Source organism: Rhineura floridana, chromosome 21 (assembly GCF_030035675.1).
Source record: "Rhineura floridana isolate rRhiFlo1 chromosome 21, rRhiFlo1.hap2, whole genome shotgun sequence".
NCBI lineage: Eukaryota > Metazoa > Chordata > Lepidosauria > Squamata > Rhineuridae > Rhineura > Rhineura floridana.
This window is the reverse complement of record NC_084500.1, coordinates 9939869-9955865: the sequence shown is the minus strand read 5'-3', so window position 1 is coordinate 9955865 and position 15997 is coordinate 9939869. Positions and strand designations below refer to the sequence as shown.

At 44.9% G+C, this 15997-nt stretch overlaps 1 protein-coding gene across 7 annotated transcripts in view; it reads left to right on the top strand.

The window, feature by feature from the left end:
* Positions 1-15997, top strand: part of RAP1GAP2 (RAP1 GTPase activating protein 2) — a 335084-nt gene that overhangs the window by 167665 nt on the left and 151422 nt on the right. Inside the window, exon 1 of one of the 7 annotated variants that reach the window (XM_061604673.1) lies at positions 2855-2899. The exons of the other annotated variants lie outside the window; for them this stretch is intronic. The gene's annotated coding sequence lies outside the window, so the exon portion shown is untranslated. Of the gene's footprint in view, positions 1-2854; positions 2900-15997 lie in introns of those variants that run through there. 7 annotated transcript variants of the gene reach the window in all.

The window sequence follows — 15997 nt, the reverse complement described above, 5'->3', positions numbered from 1 at the left end:
TCAGGACATCTCTTGTTTGATGCACACCATTGTTGCACACCATTGATCTCTTATCAGCAGGGGAAATGGGAAGCCCCATCTGTAGTTAATTCCTGCTTCCCTGAGTAGATTCATAGCTAGTTTGAAGGTTCTTGGTTGCTGAAGTGTTTTAGAACTAGAGTCTGAGAGAAATAGGATGGGATGTTTTCACACTCCACAATTCTCTGACCAGCAGTGCCTTCACCAGCGTTCCTTTTTTTCAAAATTACAAAAAGCAACAATTACATCTCTTGGAGGGGCATTTTCTTTATTCTTTGGGCAAAGACTTCTACATGCCCGTTCTATATCCGTATGGGTCAGAGCCACATCTGGGGTGATTTCTTTCCACCAGTCCTGCAGATATGGAAATAAATCAGTCGTCACCAATTATTCTTTCAGACCACGGATCCTCAAATTCTGTCTTCTCCCTTGGTTTTCCTGACCTTCCAACCTAGTCTGGAAGTCTTTTTGACTCCTTATGATGTACTTAAGCATGTCTGTATGTTGAATCCCCATGTCTAGAGCCAGGGCCGGCACCAAGCATGACTGGGCCCTTGGGCATCAGCCTGCCCTGGGCCAGCGGCACCCATCCATACTTCCCACCTACCTCTCTCATCGTGTAGTCTCACATGAGTGCCATGCATGCTGTGTGTGCATGCCTGCCATCAATCAAGATGGCAGTGGGTTAGCACCTTAGGGAAACCCTGCCACCATTTTGGTATGGCAGGCATGCATGCACAGTGTGCATGTCATTCACAGCAGTGAGAGAGGTAGGTGGGGCATGTGTGCAGGAATGGGATTGCTACCCTCCCACCCTAAGGAGGAGGGCCCTCTGGGCAGCAAAGGCCCTCAGCCAGGGCCCAACCTGGCCGCCCTCTGGTGCTGGCCCTGTCTAGGACTCCTCCAGCTGTCTTAGCAACATCATCATTGTGACCCGTAAGTATTGAATTTTTTCTCTCCAGCTGTTTAAAATCAGCTTCCTGTTTCTGAATCAGGTCAGCATGGAAGGTAGCGATTTGTGATGCCATCAATTCCACAGTGGTGTCCATTGTAATTGGTTGGTCTTCTTTGTTAGACCTGGGGCCTTTCGACACCATTTTGTTAGTACCAGCAATTCTGTCCTTACAGCATGTCGCTTCTGATAGCTGTTTAAAGAAGTCTGCAATAATGTTCTCCTTCCCTCCCAAAGTGCCCGGGATCATATCACATCAAGCTCACTGTAGAAAATTGTTTGTATTCTATCCCAGTGCAAAAGGCATAAAAATCAGGGAAGGGGTGTGGAGCCTGTTCCCCCTCTAAGCGTACTACTAGTTCTGATGGGATTATTCTGCCCTCACTGTCAGAGCAAGTATGACTGAACACCAGTTGCTGGAAAGGTTGCAGCATTGGGCCCTTTTTAATTTAGAGAAAAGGTGAGTAAGAGATGACATGGTGGAAGTGTATAAAAATATGCATGACATGGAGAGAGTAGATATAGAAAAGTTTTTCTCCCCCTCTCATAACACTAGAACTCGTGGACATCCAATGAAGCTGAATGTTGGATGATTCAGGTCAGAAAAAGAAAGTACTTATTCATCCAGTGTGTAGTTAAACTATGGACTTCGCTCCCACAGGAGACAGTGATGGCCACCAACTTGGATGGCTTGAAAAGAGGTTTAGTCAAATACATAGAGGATAAAGCTGCCAGTGGCTACTAGCCCCGATGGCAATGCTCTGGCTCCACGGTCAGAGGCAGCATGCTTCTGAATACCATTTGAGGGGAGAGTGCTCTTGCGCTCAGGTCCTGCTTGTGGGCTTCCCACAGGCATCTGGTTGGCCACTATGAGAACAGAATGCTGGACTAGATGGGCCATTGGCCTGATTCAACAGGGCTGTCCTTATGTTTTTAATTGTCTGAAGACTGTGTCATGGGCACCATTCACAGCCCTTCATAAACAAGTGGGCAAAAAAACAAAAAACCCAATTTAGAAATAAATGTGTACATCACAGCTACCCATGAGTCCCTCCCCATGTCCTCAAATGCCAATAAAACTGGGAGTGAAGGCAGCTGGGAAACAGGGTTACTACTTACTGGCCACCATTGCTTGCAGAAGCAAACAAGATGCAAAACAGGCTGGGGAATGATAAACGAGTTTGCAGAGTAAGAGGCCATTTCAGGGTGGGGAACCAGGATTTCTATGCCCCCCATGGTTCCTTTTGCTGTGAAAAACAAACCCTGGGGGGAAAAAGTCTACACAGCCTGAGGTGTTTGGGTTGGGTTTTTTTTGCCTCATTTTTGCTCTGAGTCTGCAAGCAAAACCGGCTTGCTATTTATTCCCAGCGTGGTGTGCCTTACACCTTTCTGGCTGTTGCAGAATAAATAATTGGGTGTAATAATGAGCTGCCTTGTTGGCCCTGCTAAAGAGTAAATTAATCCCAACGGGGAGTTGTTTTGTCACCTTTTGCCAACTGCTTCTTACCGAGTTCTCTGGGCTTCTTATCACATTAAGCTAATCACACGTTGCCTGCCTTTTTAAAGGTTTATTTTAAGGCAGGCCCGCCGGCTTCCTATCTCAGAGGCAGGAAGGGGGTTGAGAGGTGATAACTAGGTAATGAGCAGGGCCAAAACAGCGCAAGGGGCCCTGGCTTCTTCCACGTCACCAAGGACTGCTTGCCTATAGAACCAACACTTTCAGTTCGAAGGCAGCTGTTCCATTCGCCTGGCCAAAATGGAAAGAGAAGGGGATGTAATTTACCCATTCAGGGCGAATTCAGTGCAGCTTCTAAGGCTGGGCTAATGCTCTTGACTGGCTTCGAGAGGAACTACAGTTTCTAACTCCAGTGCTGACTGTCCCCCTTTCCCTGGGGCATCCGTTGGTGACTTTGATCTGGATTTTAAAAGGTAAGCCCTATGCCACCTTTTTATTCATTTCGATTTGGAGCTCACCCAACATTTCAGCAGAGGTGGTGGTGGTGGGGAGAGAAATTCAATTCAGTTCACATTTAGAGCTCAACTTTCAAATTCACACTTTCTGAAACAGTGTAGAAGCCAAAACACAACCATCCTTCAAAATTTGCACTTCTCTGAAATTTGTAATGTAGTTCTCTAACCAAACAATTCTTACAAAATTGCATATATTATGGGAAGGTGTGTATAAAAATGAATATATTGGTGAAAAATAACATACAAAATGCATTATATTAGGAGAGATGGCTTGCAAAAATGTGTGTATTAGTCAAAACTGCATACCAAAATGTTTGTCAGGAGAAAATTGCACATTAAAATGTGTTTGAAGAAATTTGCATGAAAATGATGAAGAATTTTCATGAGGATTTTTTTTTTAAATGCAAATTGCTGCAGAAATGTGAAGAACTGAATTTAGGATTGGAAAAATGAGAAACAGAGAGGTCTGAAATGGCTGATCCTTCCTTCTATCCCTAAAGCAGAAGGAAACAAATGTTTTTCCCTTGTCATTTTAATCAGAGGGCTGGTAACCTAAGTCCCCAGGCTAGCATGCAATCATCAAAGTAATTTCATGTGGCCCTTGTCCTAATTTCATCCAGGTGGCAAAGGAGGGGGTTGGAGAGAGAGAGAGAAGGGGTGCCCCCCAATTTTGGTTTTAGCAACACTCACTACTGGCTTAGGCACCACCCACAACCAGCTCTGACTGCACCCACACTGGCATGCCATCTCCAACAGATCACCCCCAAAGTAATGTGACTTTTGATAGATTCCGCCCACCTTCCCTGTTTGAATTCTATGAGAGAGGTCACTATTGTGCCCGTTTCGTAGATGAAACTGGGAGGAACTGATTTGTGTAAGGAGACCATTGTGAAGTAGGGTGTCAGGGCTAGCATGCTGGAGATAGATACTGAAGATAAGGACAGAAGAAGAGCCTAATGGATGAAGCCAGTGGCCCACCCACTCCAGTGCCCGGTTCTCACAGTGCCCATCCAGTCTCTAGGGAACTTGACTGTTGGAGTGCTATTGTGCTCATGACCCACTTGTTGGCTTCCCAGAAGCATCGGTTTGGTCATTGTGGGAAAAGAAGGCAGGCCCTTGACAGTTCATTGGGTTCTTCTTATTCTCTTAGGATGGCGCCAATGTTACATCATTCACGTTGCTGTCTCTGAGGCCACATCAACACCAGGTATTTAAATCTCTATGATACCACTTTAAACAGTTATGGTTTCTCTCAAAGAATACAGAGAACTGTAGTTTGTTAAGAGTGCTGAGAGTTGTTAGGGGATCCCTGTTCCCCTTACAAAGCTACAATTCCCAGTATGGTTTCACAACCAATCCCTCTTCCCAGGGATGTCTGTGAGGAGAATAGGAGGTCTCCTAACAACTCTCAGCACCCTTAATAAATCCCCAGATTCTTTTTGGGGGGGAGATCTGTGACTGTTTAAACTGGTATTATAGTGCTTTAGATGAATAGTGCAGACGAGGCCAATGTCAGGAATACCTGACTGCCGCTTTTATGTTTCGTTCATCACAAGAGTCTGAAAATATTTTGTTCCTTTGAAGCCATTTACCCACGCTATTACAGTGGCATCCAGACACCGGCACCAAGCTGCACGGCAACTGTGCCATTTAAACTGAGATGAAAAAAATTGATACATATTTTATATGACTCAGGAGGACAAGGAGAGAGGCCATAATTATGGCCCAAACATTTCAGTGAGCAGTTAATATACTGTATTCACTAATAGGCAAAAAACCTTGTGGATTAAGAATGTACCTATACCCAACAGATATTTTTATCAAACTTTAAAAAGCAGGGAAATTGGGCAGCTATAGTGAATGCACCAGGGAAGCAGGAGACCTGAACTCCTCTCTGAGATATTGGACTGCCCTACAAATTGGTCAAAATGCAAACACAATTTGGGTTGGTCTTTCACAGTCCAATCCACTTGCTGTGTAGCTTGGAAGAATTTGGTAACGTGCCTCTGAGCATATGGTGAGTGGTGGCAACACCTGCCATCTCTAAAGATGGAGAATTACATTTTTGTATGTTTGTTGGTGTTCTTACTTTGCTTCTTTTCTGTATTACTATTGTTTCTACAGAGAATCTACCCTAGAAAATTATATTTCTCTCATTATTCATCATAGAAATCTGTGTCAAATGTATTTTTATTAATTTCAAAGCCTTTTTATTGGTCATTGTCATGTGATGGTGAAGGCAGCCTTTTGTGTTTCAAACTGGAGGTTATGCTCTATTTCTATTTCGGGCGCATTAACAGTTGAATCTGCAGTTTGATGTAAAATCAGACGGATTACAATATGTTGCTACTTAAGCAATGGGTATCAAGGGCAGCTAAAGATCCCCCCCACAGTGAGTGGCTCAGGAGTTACGTGCCCTGCCACCTGTTCAGCCGTGGGCAAGTTGCATAGTCCCAAGGAGCCCACTTGCCCCCCAGCTTGCAGTTGCAGACAGGAAGGGGCTGGCTTGTGCAGCTGTGGCAAGCTGAGCAGGCCCTAGCCAGCTGGGGAGGACTAGCCTCAGAGGGAGGCAATGGGAAACCCCCTCTGAATACTGCTTACCATGAAATCCCAATTCATAGGGTCACCATAAGTTGGGATCGATTTGAAGGCAGTCCATTTCATTTTTCATACTTAAACTACTCCGGTTAAGGTAAGGTGGGCATGGTCAACTAAAAGCACAGAGCACACTTAGAATTTTGCTTGAATATATTTCACCTCTCACTGTTTTATCTTGTGCAAAATGAGACACTCCTCATGTCCATTGGAAACTATTCTGCAGAACAGTCAGTGCCATTATTCTACAGTTGTTTTGGAGCTTTTCTTTAGTGTTGCAAAGTGTTGCTGTACTTCACATATTCACAGAAGCAGAAGCAAAAAAGAATGATTTACTATAGGAAACTTCACTAAAATTGCAAAGTAAATCAAACATATTTAAAGTGACTATCTGAGCTATATCAACTGTTTTAAAATTGTTGCTTCCTCCCTGCTAAAACAAGAGCAGCATAGCACATGTCTTATTTCTATTATTTGAGCTGATTGCAGGTGTTACCACCACTCACCATATTCTCAGAGGCACATGTGACCAAATTCTTCCAAGCTACACAGGAAGTGGATTGGACTGTGAAAGACCAACCCAAATTGTGTTTTGCATTTTTACAAATTTGTAGGGCAGTCCAATGAGAGCCAGTGTGGTGTAGTGGTTAAGGTGTTGGACTATGACCTGGGAGACCAGGGTTTGAATCCCCACATAGCCATGAAGCTCACTGGTTGACCTTGGGCCAGTCACTGCCTCCAGCCTCATGAAAACCCCATTCATAGGGTCACCATAAGTCGGAATCGACTTGAGGGCAGTACATCTACATTTAGGGCAGTTCAATATCTCAGAGAGGAGGTCAGGTCTCCTGCTCCCCTGCTGCATTCACTATAGCTGCTCAATGTCCCTGCTTTTCAAAGTTTGATAGAAATATCTGTTGGCTATAGGTACGTTCTTAAACCGCAAGGTTTTTTTTTGCCTATTTGCGAATTTCTCTGCTTTTTAATCTGGGAGGTAAGAAATGGGATCCTGTGCAAGTTTGCTGAGAATGGATTGATCATTTGCATGCTTATTGAGTTCAGTGGGATTTACTCCCCTGTAATCATGCTTAGGATAGGTGAAACTGACCACAGGGGATGGAGAGGGGAAGAGGGGGGAGCAGGCAGGAAGGGGAGGATGAGGGCAGGTTTGGCCATTTGCATGTTTATTGAATTCAGTGGGATTTACTCCCATGCAATCATGCTTAGGATAGGTAAAACTGACCATGGGGAGGGAGGCCTGGACTGGGCAGGGAAAGAGGAAAAAGGAAGAGGGGAGGAGAGGAAGAAGCGAGGAGGAAGAGAGAGGAGAGGGGAAGGAGGGGAAAGGCTTTGAATGCTTCCAGCTATTGTTTAGTTTTCCATATTTGTTGACAAATTTTTGTAAAACTTTGGACAGATTCAGTCTCAGTAACTTGTAGCAACTCTTTTGGTATGCCATCTGTTCCTGGTGATTTGTTTCTTCCAAGTATTTTAAGAGCAGCTTTTACCTCACATTCTAAAATTTGTGGTTCTTCATCATATGGTTCCTCCATGAATGAATCTGTCATCCTTGCATCTCTTTTACATACAGTAATTGTGAAGATAGAAGTAAAAATGGCCCAGGCAACTTTCTCACCAAGTAGTAACCCAATTACATACATTTAAGCATATTTGGCTGCACCAGTCATAGAGATGGGGGCAAGGGTGTAGTGGTTCAGGGTCTCGGGGGATCTTAGACCCCTTACTTTTTTGGGAGCAGGGTCCCAGCCATGTTCCTATGTTTCCAGGATCCTATGAGCCAATCAGCATGAAAGGAGAGTATATTAACCACTGAGAAAAATCTTCTAACATGGTTCCTTGTCCTTTCCTCTTGATTGAAGTCAATCAAAGTGAAAGGAGGTGAGTCAGCCACTGAGAAGACTCTTCTCAGTAGCTAACTCACTCCATTTTCATGCTGATTGGCTCCTAGGGATGGCTATTGTTGTGGGAGAAGGTGCACATGGGTAGGACTGAAGAATGTGGAGACAACAACGGAGAGCACGTGAGTGAGCAGGGGTGGATGTGAGGGGGAATGACATGACTATCATGAAGGGGCCCTGCACTTCTGAATTTGTCAGTACACTACTGGATGAGGGAGAAATGTTGTTTGATTTGCATTTTGATTGGAAACTATCTAATTTGCATTTCTCAAAGCAATACATGAACTGAAACACACCTATCCTTTGATATTCACATTTTCCAAATTCTGCAAGGTAGTACTCAATGTGCAGAAAAATGCAAATATTAGGGGAGAATGTGCACTAGAAATGCCTATATTGGTGAAAAGAACATACAAAAATGCATTATGTTTGGGGAAATTGCACAATGTGCATATTGGTCAAAACTGCATACAAAAATGAGGAGAAATTTGCACTCAAATGCTGGCAGATTTTTGTGAGTTTTTTTAAGCAAATTGCTGCAGAAATGTTGAAAACTGAATGTGAGAATGGGAAAATGAGAAACTGAAATTGACAGATTTGCCCATCCTTGTTTTGCAGTCATATTTGCAGCTCCTCCCCAGCTTGCCACAAAAAGTCTGGCTAAATGGCTGCTTCTTCATATATTTATTTGTGCCCAGATAGACATCTGAACTGCTCCAGAGAATTTGACTGTAGTCACTTCCATCACTCTTGATTTGAGGTTCATTTTTGTTGCTATATCTTATTTTGGGAGATGGAAAAGCATGAAATGGAACAATAACTTCTAGCCTGCATTCAAATGATGTTGTGTATTTCTGCAAGCAGGAAGGTGGTGAGTCCCTCGGTTTCCTAAGATTAAGTTGTTTCTGCAATCCAATTATGTCTTTTTTTTTTACGACCTCCCTAATGAATTCTTAATTTTATGAATTGATGGTGGGTGAATTGTGAGTGTTTGTGCATATTATCGCTTTGAAAGCACAAAACAAACAAAATTAATCCCAGTGTACTCAGTGCTAGTGGTTTGTGTTTTCTCTCCCAGTTTGCTTTAATGATGTTTCTGATGGAAAACTGAAACTTTAATGATTTTCCATAGGGGAAGCTGAATAGTCTCCTTGCATCTGAGCTGCTGTTTGGCTTTTTATTATTCCCCATAAATTTCAAGATCATAACGTGCAGCAGTGGAACATTGCCCTCAGAGCAGTTTTCATAAATATTTGCTTCTTTAAATTTGCACCCATCCCATTTTGAAGGCTCAAGACAGAAAATATGTTTTTAAAGCAGATTTTTATTGGTGCTTTTCAGTTAATCACAAATGGGGGGGACACTATAGGATTAAAGTAACATTTCCCTAAAAAGGAGGGGCAGTGCAAGGTGTGTGGTGTTGAAACAATCCACCCTGGGCAGATGACTATTGAGCATAACTCACAAGAACCAAGGGTTGTATTCAATTAACGGGTCAGAGTAGACCCGTTGAAATTAATGGCCCTAAGTTAGTCATGGTCACTAATTTCAGTGGGTTTACTCTGAGTAAATGTTGATTACAACCCTATATGCCTTCATATTTGTTCCCTTTAGACTCATGTTGATATGTAGTTAATGGAGGCAAGGGTGTAGTCGTCTGGGGTCTCGGGCGGTCTTAGACCCTATACTTTTTTGAGAGCAGGGTTCCAGCAGGGTCCCTTTGTCTCCAGTATCCTATGAGCCAATAAGCGGGAAAAGAATGTGTGTTGGTCACTGAGAAGAGTCTTCTAACATGCTTCCTTGTCCTTTCCTGCTGATTGGATCCAATCAGAGTGAAAGGAGGGGAGTCAGCCTCCTTTCACTGAGCTCTTCTCAGTAGCTAACACACTCCCCTTTCATGCTGATAGAAGGCTGTATAATCACAGAAGGGGGTGTAGCTATGAGAGGGCATGGCTGTGACTATCATAAAGGAACCCTGCACTTCTGAATTTGCTGCTACACTACTGAATGGAGGCCACATCTGCACCATATATTTAAAGCACTATCACACCACTTTGAACTGTCATGCCTTCCCCCAAAGAATCTTGAGAACTGCAGCTTGTTAAGGGCACTGAGACTTAGGAGACCCATATTCCCCTCACAGAGCTGCAGTTCCCAGAGTTCCCTGGGAAAAGAGATGGATTGTTAAAACACACATAACCAATGAAAAATCCCTAACCCCCACCCCACTAAGGCCATTAAGTCCAAAGTCTAACATTTCAGCAGGACGAGTGGGGAAATCCCCAAACACTGTAGGGCTGGTGCATAACATTTAAAGTAAAGTAATGCCCTTTACCACCTAAAGTGGGTATGCATTAAGACCAGAGTCTAAAATTACCTAACTGCACCACAGAGAATTGGCAAGATAGGGCCTCATCAGCATAGCCAGGGGAGGTTGGTCCGTTAGGGCAAGCAGGACATTTCCCCAGTAACCACAGTCTTGATTCCTCCAAACCCACCTGGCTTCCTACTTAACAACCAGTCTAGAGGGAGGCTCTGGCTGTTGGCTTCCTGTTCCTTAGTCTCATTTTTGTTCCTTGTAGACCTCAGCAGGGACGAGGACAGGAAAAAAACTAGAATTAGTTGTCTCTGCCTGTCATTGGCTCTGGCGCCACCTGCTGTTGGGCTCTCTGCTTTTTGGCCTAGCGATCTCAATGGGCACCAACCCCCAGAACTAGCTTAGCTGGGTCTGGAAGTCACCTTTCTCATTCCTCCTATTGCCCCAACAAATACCACTCCAGGCCATTGTGGGAAATAGACATGGCAGCTCCCAGCCAGACCAGCACTCTGCTGGTGCCCACCAAGGACAAGAGCCCTGCTGGACCAAGCCAAGGGCCCATCTAGCCCACCATCCTGTTCTCACAGTGGCCAACCAGATGCACATGGAAAGCCCACAAGCAGGACCTGAGCACAACAGCACTCTCCCTGCCTGTGATCCCCAGCAACAGATATTCAGAGGGATACTTCCTCAGTGGAGGGAGCCATCATGGCTACTGGCTGTGGATAACCTTCTCCTCCTTGAATGTGTGAACTTCAAGTTGGTGGCCATCTATGCCAGGTAAGCTCATCAGGGCTTGCTGACATAGGAGGAGACCCATCAGAATGGACCATCACATGTGTGCACATGACCAAGGAACATAGAAAGGTCAAACAGATAAGGGTTTTCCTTGTCGCTCATCTCCTTTATAAATTCAGCTTATGTGTGTTTTGGGATTGCAGGCCTAGTTTGAGAAGGCCAAGTCAGCCCCTGGGTGCCAGCTGGCACCTTCTCCTTTCATTGTTAATTATTCTCTTACTTTTAAAAAAAAAAAGTGTAATGAAGGTGCTTAAAAGATTTAACAGTGTGCTGCCTGGCTGCAATGAGATGAAAGGATTTTGGGATCTTTTCAACAAGGAGGGCTTGCCTTTAAGAAAGTGAGCCAAAGCATGCAGCTGAAGTTCATCCCTCTTCACAAAGGGAAAGTGGCAATCCTCTAAATGAGACCTTGATGGCAACGTCACTGGGCTTTTCATATCATGTGCCTTACCAGGATGCAGATGGTAGTAACCCTTCTCCTTTCCAGAGTGCCAGGAGGTGTTAGAAGAGCAGAGTGAAACCTGGATTCCCTCACTTATTAGCCATTAGAAACAAACAGATATGGACTATCACCCACTCCGGTCTTTGTGCAAGGGTGGGAAGACTCACATCACGAGTTTCCATCTAAAGGCGCACATTTTGGACTATACAGATGAGAAGCCTTATTGTAACTGAATTAGTTTTTATGTTATTGTTTAGCTTTCTTGCTTAGTGTTTGGTGTTTTTGATGTTTTATATGTTTTTTTGCTTTGTACGTCGCTCAGAGTGGCTGGGTAGCCAGCCAGATGAGCGACTAAGAAATTGAATAAATAAAATAAATAAAATAAATTCACCCATTTCATTGGAAATAAACAGTCAAGAGACACAAATATGAGTTTAAACTAGGGCCACTTTATTAAATACAATAGATCTTGTGGTCTACATAGGGGAAAATGAATGGAAATATACACTGTCACTGGGTGAGCCTACCCTGCAGGGAGGAAGGGTAACTTTAATTCTACCCATCCCTTCATGACACACTCTTTCAGGTGAGGAGGGGAGGCCTTCCTGACTCATACCCCCTCGTAGCCCCACAACTCTGTGGGAGTGACACAGATTAGCCTCAAAAGTGATCCATGCCCTGCCTCACGGGTCCCACAGCCCTGTGTGCAAATCTCTGGGTACTCACTACTTGTGCCAGTGTCTTCCCTTTCCCTGCCAAGCGACCAAACCAATCAATTGTCCTGTTTACTCAGAGCCCACCAATATCTGCTTCTACCTATCACTGCAGTGTGGGACAGGTGAAAAAATTCCCTCTCCAGGCCAATCATAGAGGGAAATAAAAATTCTTACTTGCCCTCTGATTGGTGACCAACTAACCCCATACTGCATACTGGGTTGGGTGCCAACTGGAAAGTGAAGACAGAAGAACATTTATTTATTTATTTATTATTTATTATTTCAATTTATATACCGCCCTTAGCAGAATAGCTCTCAGGGCGGTGAACAAACAAGATAAAATACAATATATCATAATAAAAATCATAAAAACATATACAAACAACAAAAAACACTACAAAAACACAATACGACAAAAATTAAAAATACGGATTAAAAGATTAAAATGGTTAAGAAAACATGGGCAGGGCCTCCTTTAATACCTTGCCTGCTCCTTCCAGGCCCTGGCATCCTCTCCATAATGGAGACCAGAAAGTGGCTACTTGCCCTTCTTCTGTTCCCATAGCAAATATGCTCCTGCCTGGACCTGTTTTAAGGGTGGACGGAGAAGCGAAGTTGCAGGCAAAGGGTCCTGGGTACAATCCCTGACATCTCCCGGAAGGATTAGGACAGACCTGCCTGAAACCCTGGAGAGCCACTGCCAGTCAGTGTAGGCAATACTGAGCTAGATGGAGGAAGGGTCTGACTCAGTATAAGGCAGCTTCCTGTGTGCCAATTCTTCCATTCCTTCATTGTTCCTTGGTTCAAGCTGCTCTGTGTTCCATGCCATTCTTCCTGTATTAGGCTTTTCAGCAGAGCCTGGTTCTGGTGTTAGAAGCTCATGTGATAACCATTGCATGGAAATGCAATGTGGGGCTTCATTTGCCCTCCATCATGTCCCTATTGGCCTAGCCTGGGGTGGGAGGATGTGTCCATTTTGGTTTCTCTCAATTTCTCATCCCCCCCCAATCCTAAATTTAACTCTCCTCATTTCCACATTAGTTTGCAATCATTATTTTTTTTTACAAAAAGTCCTCATGAAAATTCAATAGGATTTCAATATGGATTTCTCCAGTTATGCACAGTTTTGTAACAATTTCCCCAAATATAATAGGTTGGACCCAATTCTCAGAGTAGAACCATTGACGTTAATGGACATGACTAACTTGGGTCCATTAATTTCAATGAGTCTTCTCTACTCTGAATAAAACTTAATTGGATACAGCCCAATGGATTTTGTAAGTTATTTTCATTAATAGGTGCATTTTCTGCACACTTCATTCTAATATGCATTTTTGTACACATTTTTGTACCCATTGCAGCTTACCTGGATGGGGTTAGAGGTGGGTCAGGGCAACGTGGAAGTACCGAGTCAATCCAGCATTCCCATTGGTGCAACCACATAGCCACGACATTGCCACTTCTCATAATAGATTGCGTTCAACTAAGTCCTGATTAGTTGAAATTAATTAAGCTAAGTTATTCCTGTCTGTTGATTTCCATGGGTCTCTCCTAGCACTGAATACCTCCCTGTGTCTCTTGCTTGTCTGTAGGGAAGATAGAGACGGTGTCAGGCCCAGGATGTGACTCAGGAACCAGACCAACGATTGTAGTTAATTCGTGTTTTATTAGGGTAATGTCCAAACAAAGACGGCATTTTCTCATGAATCAATACAGGGATACAGGTCCTGCGGCATTGGGAGAAAGTTGACAGAGCAAGGGACTTCTTCCCGCCTGTTCTTTAAGAAGGGGCCAAACGGGCGTGCAATCTTTCGCTCCTCCTTAACTGCCCCTCAGGTACTGCCCGCCTTCCCCCCTTCTCTCCTGTCTTTTCAGCTGTCTGCGTGTGCGCGTTGAGGGGGGAAGCATCACCCCCTCCTCTTCTGAAGTTTCCAATTCCAGGATGGGGGATAGGGGAGGGGCTGATGGTAAACTGCCTCCCCGCTTTTCGGCTGTGAGCAGCCCTCCCTCTTCCCCCTCTTGCTCTGAGCCTGAAAGAGGGGGAGGCGTGAGAATGTCCCGGGAGGGCTCAGGCTGCCCGTTGCTAAGTGACCTTATCACTGGCAGTTCCTCTGTTTCGTCTTCGCTCCAAAGGGGGGAAGTTCCTCCCCCTTCCCTCTGCCATCCATCCGAATACTCTTCTCCCAACTCTCCGGGATCCAGCTCCCCGGGATTGGGACCCCAGCTCTGCCTTCCGACACCATCCCCCCTCCCAGGCTGTGCCCCCTCCCCTTGTCTGGCTTGGGACGGTGGGGAAAACGTTGATGGAAAAGTTTTACCAATTCTGGAGCATGCACATCAGCTGCATCTTCCCATGATCTGTCAGTCACCCCATAGCCTTTCCAGTGAATCAAGTACTGCAGCTTGCGGTGTCTGATCCTGGAATCTAAGATCTCCTCAACTTCAAACTCAAGCTGCTCATTTACCAGGAGTGGAGCTCCGGGAGGTTCCTCCGGCCGTAACTCACTGGGAGGGGCGGCTTTCGTTAAGAGGGATCGATGGAACACAGGATGTATTTTAAACGTGTCAGGCAGCTTCAGTCGGTACGCCACGGGATTGATTTGAGTTTCTATTTCGAAAGGACCCACCCTCTTGTCTTGTAATTTTCTACATTTGCCCGGCATCTGGAGGAAGCGGGTGGACAGCCATACCTGGTCTCCCGGTTGAAGGGGGGGCCCTCCTTCCTGTGCAGGTCAGCAACTCGCTTGTACTCCGTTTTGGCTTTGTTTAACTGCTGTTTCAGTGTCTGTTGCGCCGCTTGCAATTCCTTAAGGAAGTTCTCAGCTGCCGGTACCAGCATTCCTTCTGAGCTGCTTGGAAAGACTTTAGGATGGAATCCATAATTAGCGAAGAACGGGGTTTGTTGAGTGCTGGAGTGCAGAGAATTGTTGTAGGCGAACTCTGCAAAATGCAAATATGATACCCAGTCAGTCTGTTGATAGGACACATAACTTCGTAAATATCTTTCCAAAATGGCGTTCAAGCGTTCCGTCTGCCCATCTGTCTGGGGGTGATGGGCGGAGGAGAGTTTTAATTCCGTCTGCAACTGTTTCCACATTGCTCTCCAAAATTTGGCTGTGAACTGAGTTCCTCGGTCTGAGACTACGCTGTTTGGCAATCCATGCAGCCGGTAGACTTCTTTTATGAATAACTTGGCCGTTTCTTTAGCCTCTAAGGCCCCTGCACAAGGAAGAAAGTGTGCCATTTTGGTAAGTAGATCCACCGCTACTAAGATGGCTGCCATTCCTTGGGACTTGGGTAATCAGTTATAAAATCCATGGAGAGGTCCTTCCAGGGTTCGTGTGGGACAGGCAACGGTTGTAACAGTCCTGCTGGTGTCCCTGTTTGTGTTTTTGTCCGCAGACAGACAGAGCAGGACTTTACATAACTCTCAATATCCCGACGCATTTTAGGCCACCAGAAGTCCTTGGCCACGTTCTGAATGGTCTTGTAAATCCCAAAGTGTCCCGCTGTGATGGAATCATGACACTGGCGTAGGATTCTGAGCCTTAATTCCCCTTCTGGCACATATCTGGCGGTTTTGAACCATAACAGTCCATTTCTCCAGTGAAAGGTTACTTCTGAGTCTTGACCTTGTCCCGTCTCCTGCTGATATTTTAGCATGTCTGCATCTTCTTGTTGTGCCTTTTTGAGTTCCTCTTCCCATGAAGGCTGGCATACTCCCAACGTTAATTTCTCTTGCGGGATTACGTACTGAGGCTGGTCCTCGGATTCACTTTCTTTGTATTGTGGCTGTCTGGATAAGGCATCCGCTCTCTGGTTTTTGGCTTGGGCATGGTAAGTAATCTGGAAGTTAAACCTAGTGAAGAACTGGGACCATCTTATCTGTCTCTGGTTCAGCTTTCTGGCTGTTTGGAGGCTTTTAAGATTCTTGTGGTCGGAGCGCACTTCAATTCGATGAGAGGTCCCCTCTAGGTATTGTCTCCAGTTTTCAAAAGAGTCCTTGATGGCCAGCAGCTCCTTCTCCCAAACTGTGTAGTTCTTCTCTGCAGGCTTTAACTTCCGAGAGAAGTACGCACAGGGGTGCAGCTCCTTCCCTTCTTGGTCTAATTGTAGCAGGACCCCCCCGATGGCAAAATCTGAAGCATCTGCTTCCACTACGAAAGGGCGGTTCGGATCAGCAAAGCGCAGAATGGGCTCAGTAGCAAACCTTCTCTTCAGCTCCTCAAAGGCCTCGGTGGCGTTCTCTGTCCATTGAAACTTCTTCTT